This window comes from Monodelphis domestica, chromosome 7, assembly GCF_027887165.1.
Source record: "Monodelphis domestica isolate mMonDom1 chromosome 7, mMonDom1.pri, whole genome shotgun sequence".
Lineage (NCBI taxonomy): Eukaryota > Metazoa > Chordata > Mammalia > Didelphimorphia > Didelphidae > Monodelphis > Monodelphis domestica.
The window spans coordinates 282,056,059-282,066,810 of NC_077233.1; positions in this window are offsets into that span (position 1 = coordinate 282,056,059).

Genomic DNA, 10,752 nt, shown 5'->3' on the forward strand with positions numbered 1-10,752 from the left:
TCACCTAGAAGGCAATCGAGAGATGCATGGCTGTTGTGAGCAGGCTGCAGAACATTAGAAACAAAGAATTATAAAGGGCAACTGAAGCCAAGAATTCCATCCAAGTTTTTCTTTTCTTTTTAACATGATAAGAAATAGATGGTTGCAGTGAAATTATGCTTTGGCTATGGGAGGGGGTGGGAGGAAGGGAGGGCAAGGACATGAATCATGTAACCATGGAAAAATTTTCTTAATCAATAAAATTAAATTACAAAAAAGAAATAGATGGTTGGTAATGATACCAAGTGATGCAATCGACATTGTAAAAATCCAGCCTAATTGACTAATTCAATAGCAGTTCTCGAAGACAATATAGATGCCATCTCGTCAAAATCTAAAGATTATTTCTATTTGTGTGTCCTTCTTCCCAGGCCTCTCCTCAATTCCTCCTGAATTTGGATCATGTTTTCTTTTCTCCCTCCCCCTCCCCCTCTCTCTGAATCTGTTACTTTGCAGATTTTTGGCTTTCACGTCTGGACTGGTTATAGTCTGCTCTCTTTGGTCTCTGGAAAGAGCAGGATAATTGGACCCCTTTACCTTTCCAAGACTGGTTGACTGGACCCGTTAATCACTTACTAATTTCCCAGGTTACACTGACTTCCTCCATAGCCCTGACTCTGAAATTGCTTTGATCTTTTACAAAATATTTTGAATAAATTAAGCTAGCTATCTGAAAGTACTGTATCGTAATGGATGCTGTTGAGGAAGAGTATTAGCAGTGATTGGAGAAAAGTTGTGGATTTCAGGACTGAGATTTTTGGTTCCTTTGAGTAGTGGTGGAGGAAAGTTAACAAAGCAAACAGACATAAAGGACCCTGGCTAGGGAGCCTTCTGCATGGGGATGGGGAATGAGGCAACCATGTCAGCAGAGTAATAGAGAGGCTTTGTACGATCAAAAACTCAACAGGATATTCTGAAGCTAATCCTCTATTTAAGAATGCTTTAGCAGAGTTTCTAGTCTATTGCTCATCCATTTCAGACCAGTCATACACCTTTGCTTTCTGCTTTGTACTTTGCTTCAATTTAGGTGAACTGGTGTGTGTAAAAGTCTGCACATATGGAAAGAAATAATAGACTTTAGAAGGCGGAAATAACCTTAGGGGCTACATAATTGTAACAGGGGTAGCATGTTCTGAGTAGAGTTATTCAGCTACTCTTTTTACCTTGATGATACTATTGACTCATTGCATAGATAGATTTCTTTGGTATAAACTTTCTCTCCTCTGGGAAGATGCAACAACAAAAAATCTATAATTTTTCCATTGTTAGCTCCAAGCCCCCAACATGAGACATTATTCTGGAAAAACACCTCAGTTTTGAATCTCTTCTCTCTTGGAGTGTTCTCCATCAATGATCTTCATCTTGATCAACCAACTTCATCTTCCAGGCTAGCAAATAATTAGAGTTCATATTGTTTATGTCAAAATGATTGTTTAATGTTTAAAACAGAAATAAATATACTTTCAGGACAAAGACTTTCCAAGTGCTTAGAGAAAGAACCTTTAGAATTCATGTGGAAATCCAAAGGAAAAAAAAGAAATGCAGAAATGCTACCTTAAGGGCTTTTGTCCAATTGTTCCAAGTCCAATCAATGCTTGGTCAATGGCTAGACACTCTCTCTAATTCAGAAGACAAGTCTAAATGAAGTTCATTGACAAATAATCAGAGTTGGCCATGTTTTTACAGTAAATTTAGTACCTGATGATTAGTTCCTTACTTTTCTGTGTTTATATCCTGGGCTCAGAGATTGGTCAGACCAGATCTCCTGAGTAATTAATTTCCCTCATTTTACAGATGAGGAAGCTGAAGTTCAGAAACTTATCCAAGATCACACAAGTAGCAAATGATAGTCAGAATTGAAACAGTTACTTTGACTCCAAAACCATGCTTGTTCCTCTCAACCATGGCACTTTCTGAGTGATTCATAACTCACCATACCCATATATTAATAATCACATCTACAAGTGATTCAGTTATCTATTTTAATTATTTTTTAGTTTATTTATTTACTTAATTAATTAAGAATATTTTTCCATGGTTACATGATTCATGTTCTTTCTCTCCCCTTCTCCCCCCCCCATAGCCAATGAGTAATTCAGCTGGGTTTTGTAAGTATCGTTGATCAAGACCTATTTCCATATTATTAATATTTTCGCTAGAGTGATCATTTAGAGTCTACATTCACAATCATATCCCCATCAAACCCACTCAAGCAGTTGTTTTCTTCTGTTTCTACTCCCACAGTTCTTTCTCTGGATGTAGATAGCATTCTTTCTCATAAGTTCCTCTGGATTGTCTTGTATCATTGCATTGCTAATAGTAGAGAAGTCCATTATATTCATTTATACCACAGTGTATACATCTTTGTGTACAATGTTCTCCTGGTTCTGCTTCTTTCACTCTGTATCACATCCTGGAGGACTTTCTAGTTCATATGGAATTCTTCCAGTTCATTATTCCTTTGAGCACAATAGTATTCCATCACCAACATGTGCCACAATTTATTCAACCATTCCCCAATCAATGGACATCCTCTCATTTTTCATTTTTTTTTTGCCACCACAAAGAGCATGGCTATAAACATTTTTGTACACGTCTTTTTCCTTATTATCTCTTTGGGCTATAAACCCAGCAGTGGTACGGCTGGATCAAAGGGCAAGCAGTCTTTTAAAGCCCCTTGGACATAATTCCAATTTGCTTTACAGAATGGTAGGATCAATTCACAACTCCACCAGCAATGCATTAGTATCCCAATTTTGCCATATCCCCTCCAACATTACTTTCCTTTCCTGTCATGTTAGCCAATCTGCTATTGTGAGGTGGTACCTCAGAGATTTTTGATTTGCATTTCTCTAATTATAATATATTCAGAACATTTTTTCATGTGCTTATTGATAGTTTTGATTTCTTTATCTGAAAATTGCCTCTTCATGTCCCTTGCCCATTTATCAACTGGGGAGTGGCTTGATTTTTTGTACAATTGATTTAGCTCCTTATAAATTTGAGTAATTAGACCTTTGTCAGAGGTTTTTGTTATAAAGACACACCCCCCCCCCATTTGTTGCTTCTCATCTAATTCTGGTTACATAGTTGGTTTTTTTTGTACAAAATATTTTTAATTTAATATAATCAAAATTATTTATTTTACATTTTGTAATATTTTCTATCTCTTGCTTGGTCTTAAAATCTTTCCTTTCCCATAGATCTGACAGGTATACTATTCTATATTCACCTATTTTACTTATAGTTTCCTTCTTCATATTTAAGTCCTTCACCCATTCTGAATTTATCTTGATGTAGGGTATGAGATGTTGATCTAAATCCAATCTCTCCCATCAGATATTAATTTTAAACATTTTAGACCTTTAATACTTCTCAACAGTCAATTCTTGATATCTTGGGTGCTATTTGTGGACCATCCTTTTGTTCCTTTTCCTTTCTACCATTTTATTTTGGTTGTCTTGCTACTTGCTTCATTAGAGGATGGCAGAACAAATAAGAAAGATGAAATTTAAACCATCTACTTTGTTTCTTGCCAGTGTTCTTACAAGATCCTTAGTGTTTGTTTTTGGTTGAAATGAATATTCTATAAATTTTACTTCTGAAGCTCTTTTTACAGTCCTTTACAATAGATATTTGAGAGATGATTATGTCAATTTATCAGGGTGTCAATGATTTTTTCAGTTCCATTTCATAACTTTATTTAATGAAAATTTGTGAGTCAGGAATAGTTATAAACAGATGGAAGCTATTTCTTTGGAGGTGGGGAAAAAGAGAATTTTCTTTTTTCTTCTTCAAAGCACAGTTCAAGAGCACTTTAAAATACTTGCAACCTATAATATTTTATTACATAATGTTCAATTACTGTAAAGTTGCCTCTTCTGTTTCCCTGTGCAACTTTAAAAACCTTACCAAAAAAATCCCTGTTCTGGGACATTTACAATGAAACAATATCACACTAGGCTCAGGCAGGAAAATTCTAACAGACAGACTTTTTTCCAGTTTGAACCATGCAGCAAACAAAGCTCATCAAAGTATAGCTTTATTTAGGAAAAAATGCATTGTAATTGTGTAGCAAACATCCTCACCAAATCACTATATATAAAATACCTAGTTTTGGTGGGGAGTAAATATAGCTAAGAAATAATCAGAGTTTTACAGTTCATGAAAATATGGACATGCTTACTCTGTATAGGACACTGTTCAAGTTATTGGAGGAAATATAAAGATGAACTAATCTATTGGATAATGTTGATCAGCAAATTAGATCTTGCCTATGTGCATGGTTTTGTTGGAAGTGAAATCAGATTATTTCACTGATGGCTGATATCTTAATTTAGATATTAACGATAAGCATTAACAAAACAAGAATTTATTAAGTGTCTACTAGGTGCCAGGAATGAAAGGAGAGTATGGTCTCTGTCCTCAGGTATCACACAAACTACTGATATAATTGTTTGGAAAAGTCTGGAAAAATGGGAAAGTCTCCATTGTTTTTGTCTGTAAGGCTAGTTGATGTTTTTAAAAAAGATAATATTTTTATTGTATTATTTCTGCCCTTTGTTTCATTTACCAAACTCTAAACACTTTCTGTCAAGAACATTTTGCAGTAGACACTAGAGCAGGGATGAAATTTAGAGTAAATATTGTCCCGGTGCTCAGAGAGCTAATAGTTCGGCAGGTGAAACACATAGGAGCAAAATTAACTAGGGTACACAATCATATGCCATTTAGCGCATTGAAGAGCAAAATAGTTTTGTCTTTTTTAGATAGTCAATAAATAACTTTGAGTCAACACATTGAAAACCAAGTTCTTCATCTCTCACATCTGGTCATCCCCTTCTCTCAGATTTCACATAGCACTGCATTTTGAACCTCTGAACTATACTGAACACATACGATTGTATATTACATCTATGTATGTTAGTATCTTATCTCTGTTAGAATGTAAACTCAGTGAGGGGAAGAATTATTTATATCACCAACCACTTTTTTGGTGAACCTTTGAAAAGTGGTAGGAATGGGGTATATAGGGAGCACAGTGGATAATGTGCCAGACTTGGGTTCAAATCTGTCCTCAGATATTTGTAGCTCTGTGATCCATTGGCAAGTGACTTAACCCCAACTGTCTAGGTCTTACTGTTCTTCTGCCTTAGAATTGATATTTGATCATTTGATCATTGACATTTATCAATTTGAAGACAGAGGTAAGAGGTTAAAAAAGAAAAAAAAAAGAAAAAGAAAAGTGGCAGGAATGCCGGAAATTCCTTGGAGTATCATCTCAAACTGGTCAAATTTTGTTTGGTATATGGAGGTCATATTTTCTTTGTCTTCCTCTGCTGTGAGCCTTCAGGAGGACCCGTTATCCAGGTCTCACTTGGAAAACCATTAACATTCCAGTGCATCAAGGATTCATAGCAAGACCGATGATCAATCTTAGTGGTCTTATTCAAAGTCTAAAAAGTTTACACGTGTTTAAATCTTCTGCACCCTCACTTTAGCTAAGACATGGTATCCTTGGTGCTGCCATTTGACTAGCCATTCCTTCATGTGATTTATAAGGTCTTCTAGCTCAGAAGGTCCAAGTTACTAAGATTGCTTTTGATGAGGTTCAGGAGTAATTGGAATAGAGCCCATCTATTGCTTCTCAGATACAATACACATCTAATACATGAAGTGAAATAATACCAGTTTCTTCTGAGTTTCCCCCTGAGATTCTTCTTCTCTTCTCTAGGCTCTAGAGCAAGGGTTCTGAACCTGGGATTCATAAATTTGATGACTGCATTCTAAAATAACCTTTTCTTTATGCACAGTCCCCAGAGACCTAGGCCCTTGCTTAGACTTTATAAGTGGTAAATATACTTTATAAAGTAGTTAGATTTCAGTTATTATTTAGAATTCGTTGTCCAGATCAGCTGAACGGTCTAGATCTTCAATTCTCACTATCATTGCTCCCCAAGGTCCATGCAAAAAAGATCCAAGTATAGAATCCCAATATTGGATTAAGGTTTATTGAATTTATTTTAGACTCAACATCTGTTCAAAGTTACTGCTTACAGGGCATTTCTTTTGACTATGTATATTTGTTATAAGGATTTTCTTTTTCTTTTTTAGAACAATGTAGGGTGGGGTAAGGGGAGAGGGAAGTGGGAGAGAGAGAAAATACAAGCTTGTTAATTGCTTTATACTGGACCCAGGCTTCCAACGCCAAGAGAGTGGGACTGTCTCTATGCATCGACTTTTCCACTTAAATCTCCTTCACGCACAAGTGTCTTGGTGCACACTCATCTATCATAGATGAAAACGCATAAAGACAATCGTCATCCTCGGTTACCGAGAGACTACTACTATATGTTAACTCAACCACCCTGTGAGGTAGATCTTGCTCATTTAGTTTGCCATCCTGTCAATGTGGGCTTGAGTGTTTGGTGAACCATTCTTTTGTGAGTAGGAAATAAGTAGCTATTCCATATCTGATTCCTATGGCACATTGAGTACCTTTCTATTCCCTTCTATTTTTGGTGGGGGGGCTCTCTTGACAGAAGCTCAAACCCAAGCCTTAAGGCTTAGTTACTCTCCATAGGGCACTATGGTAGATGGGGGGGGGTTTGATTAGCTAAAGAGTGCAAGACCACTAAGTGGTCAGTTTCCTCTAGGACTGAACCAGATCTAGACTTCATGCATGGATCCAGAGCAAAGAGGTCCTTGGAGAAAGGGAGTAGATGCAATACAGTGTGCAGTTCCTTGGACCTAAATGAGCTGAAGAAGGAAATGGCTAACCACTCTGATATCTTTCCCAAGAAAAGCTCAAATGGGGTCATGAAGAGACTGGCACAACCGAAAAAACTGAAAAATAAATGTATCAGGCATTGTGCTAAGCTCTGGGGATATAAACATAAACCAAGAATAAAAACAGTCTCTGCTATTAGGGAACTCACAATCTAATAGGGGAAGACAACCAACAAAAGGAAATTGAAAAGTGTATGTGAGAGGGAGATGAGGGAAGTAGCCTTATTAGAGCCTGGTGGTAGAGTCGGAAAATTAGAAGTACAGCCTGGGGAGGCCTGGGTCCATTCTCCAAAATGAAGACCCTGGGAAGAACTCACCAGCGGGAGAAGAGGGCCACAATGATGGAGATGTTCTAGTGAGAAGGCCATAGAGATGAATGGAAGTTCTGAGGAAGAAGGTCCTCTGTGCTGAGGGAAGTTGCAGAGTGAGACTGCAATTGAGGCATGATGTTGAGGCACAGCTAGTAAGGGAGTGAAAATTAGCTGGTCTGGATCCCTGCCCAAAGTAGAGAATTTACTAATGGTAGAAGGAAGATGCCACAAGGCCCAGCAACTGAAGGAAATTTCAGAGCAAAGCTGTGCCTTCTCTAACAGCTGGTAATCTTGGATGGAAGTGGTGGGAGGGAGGCTGAGAAAGGTCTCCTGCAGAATATGATATTTGAACCTAGACTTAAAGCAAGCTGGGAAAATTAGGAGGTCGAGGTGAGAGGGCAGGGCATTACCGGTATAAAGAATGGCCAATGGAAGGGCACAAAGTTCAGGGATGGGGTGTCATGGGCAAGGAACAGCAAAAGGCCAGTGTTTGGCCATGGCTTCCTACCACTTGTACTGTTTGTGCAGGGGTTGAAGTATATGTACATTTTCTGTCAAATATTGAGAAGGAATGCTCTTGTTGATGATGGTTATAGCAAAAGCAACTTAAAAACGTGTTTCTCTTTAATTGCTGTAATTGGTCTTCTAGTCGGATTCATGCTGTCTCACTCACAAAGGGCTTTTCAGAATTCCACTGTATACTCATCTCCTTTTCAAAATCATTTACAAGTTGTTGTTGCTTTGGCAACTGTGATGTTATTTGGCATATGTTTTGAGGTTTTCATTATGGGAATATTTTCAATGACTTCAGGTTACTTCACTTTTCCCTCTTTAACTTTTTACTAATTCTACAAATTCTTCTAATTTGAGATCAGGGATGGGCTGAGATTTTAAAAAAAATGATTTCCCTGTACTGGTTGACAATACATGGCTTTGTGTTTTGGAGCTGGCAGTGCTGTTTACAAAAAGCCATTGTTTATAGTTCAGATCTGTTTCTAATTTTTTTATTGTACAGTCTTGGTACATAATGAATGGATTCATGGCTTTAATCTATTTCGTAAACATTCATGATTTGTCTGCTTCAATGGGCAATGCCATCTGCAATACTGCATCTCTAGCAGGTGAGAGATTGTAGTTTAAGACTGTTCAACTAGTGTACCTTACCTTATTGGTGTCCCTGATTCAAACTTCATACCCCTTCAGCCTATCCTCCAAAATGTTGCTGTAGAAGGAATTTTCCTGAAGAGCAGATCCAACTAGGTGACTCCCCTATTCAACCAGCTCTAGAGACAGACTTTCTATTGCCTCTAGGATGGAATATCAATTTCTATTTTAAAAACCTAACATGAACTGGCCCCGATCTATCTTTCCAGCTTCATTGGACATTAATTCCCCCTTCCACTTCCCTGCTTTATACAAAAGTGACTCCATCTCTGGTCTTTGTCCTTTGAACTGCCTTCATTCCATACTAGAAAGCATCATGTCTACACCTCTGCCTCAACCAGCTTAATGATGGAGCTCAATCACCTTCTGCACAAAGTCTTTCAGATTCCCAACTGCTAGTGCCCTCCCTTCCAAATTGTACCTTGTACTGAACTGTTTGGTACATACTGCATTTGCATTTAATAATTAAATATTTAGATACGTACATGCTTTCTTGGTACTTGTCTCCACCATTAAGTTCCAATCCCCTTGTGAGTAAGAATTGTTTCTTCTTTGTATTTGTATCCAGCACTGAGCACAGTAGAAATGTTTGTTGGTTTGACTTGTATCCCTTCACCTAGGACAGTAGATGCTTAATAACCACTGGTTGATTCATTCTTGTGATACGAAGGCAGAAAGTAGCCCTTGCCCCTACCTCTACTAGATGCTAAGCCAAGCTGGTCATCCCAATGGCTTCTTGCAGGCCACTCCATCTATTCCTTTGACTCTTAGGAGACGGTACAACACATTGACAGTTACCCATCCAATCAGTGGTATTTGTTATCAGAGCCCAATTTATCTGGATTTCTGGGTTCCCAGCAGAGCTTCACAACTATTGAACTGGTCCCGGGGACTAAGAAGTCCCTGCTAGTCACTGTCTCTTTCTGCTTCCTGCCCTCCATATTACTCCTGGAGGGAATGTTGTTGTTAGTGCAGACCTGAGAAACTCCTGGATATGGAAACAACCTCCCCTAATGCAGGTCAACAATGTTTAGATTTTATCATCTTGGAGAGTTGTCTGGGACAATGAAAAGGCAACAGATTTTTCTCAGAGTTCTACACAGTTAGTATGTGTCAGCGGTAGGATTTAAACTCAGGTCTTTTGGAACCGTGCTGGCTTTATCATTATCTTAATTTTCTCATACTTTTGGATGATTCCGATAGAAATAATTGGGCGCCAAATCCTAGTTCTACTATTATTCTTTTATAGTCGCTGTCCTGCAGGCTGTTGCACAAGTGGATGACTTCCTTCTGTAACTGAATAGATGCATTGGGACGTAAGCTTATGGAGAACAGCTTTCTATCAACTCCAAGTAGTAGGCAGGACAGCAGCGATGGATGTCATCTATGAAGGATCTTTTGATTCTACTCTTGGGTCTTAACCATTGAAGAGACACCACCCTACAATGACTATTGTAAAGGGTAGAAATGTGAGGGGGTTTATAAAGGGCTGGACTGGATTATTGAAGAATAGGGTCTCCAGGAATTTAATTAATTCCAAAGAGATTTATTTTAACAGTTAATTATAAAATATACAAAGAGTGAAAGTAAGGACATCAGAGAGAGGATAGGGTAAGATATCTAGCCTACACATTAAGTATTTTGCTCTGACCAGGGCTCAACCCAGGCAGAGCTAATTGGTCCTTAGCTGGAGGGGCCTCAGCCTTGAGCTGAGGACCTGGGGATGCAGGGAGCCTCTTTTGATAGGGTAGGACTCTCCTGAGATTAGTCCCTTCTGAAAATCTAGGAAAAGAGTCAGCCTTTTTCACTCGCCCAATGTGGTAGTTTAAGGAAAGTAGAAGTAGTCAGAGATCCTCCAAAGTCAAGTCAAGGATGAAAGACCAAAGAGAGCTTCCTCACAGGAAGTTCTTGGCATTTTAAAAGATCATTCATTTTCATCACTTCCTGTGACTTTTCTCCACTTTACATGTACCAGTTACAGCTAATTACTAATGCTTAGTACTGCCCAGAGGGCAGCCAGTTGATTCTGATTTGTCACCCACTATCACACACAGGGGTCACAGACCTTCTCCACTCAAGTGTAAGTGGGTGTTAACGCTTTGGGTGATTATATCTAAAAATGGGCAGGGTGAGTTAATTTAAGCTTTACAATCAGGGGAGAGTTAATTTAATCTTCACACTACTTTTAATTACTTTTCCTTTTGCTTACAGTTAAAACTTTATGTAACAAGGGTAGCTAACACAGTTCCAAGCCTGGAGTGGGAAGACCTGGGTTCAAATCTGGTCTCAGACACTTCCTAGTTATGTGACCTTGGGCAAGTCACTTAACTTAATTTGCCTGAGTGTTGCCCTTCTGTCTTAGAGTTGTTACTAAGACAGAAAGTAAGGGTTTAAAAAATCTTTATATAGGAGTCAAGGGGTGAAATATGGAAAAGGAGAGATAATATGC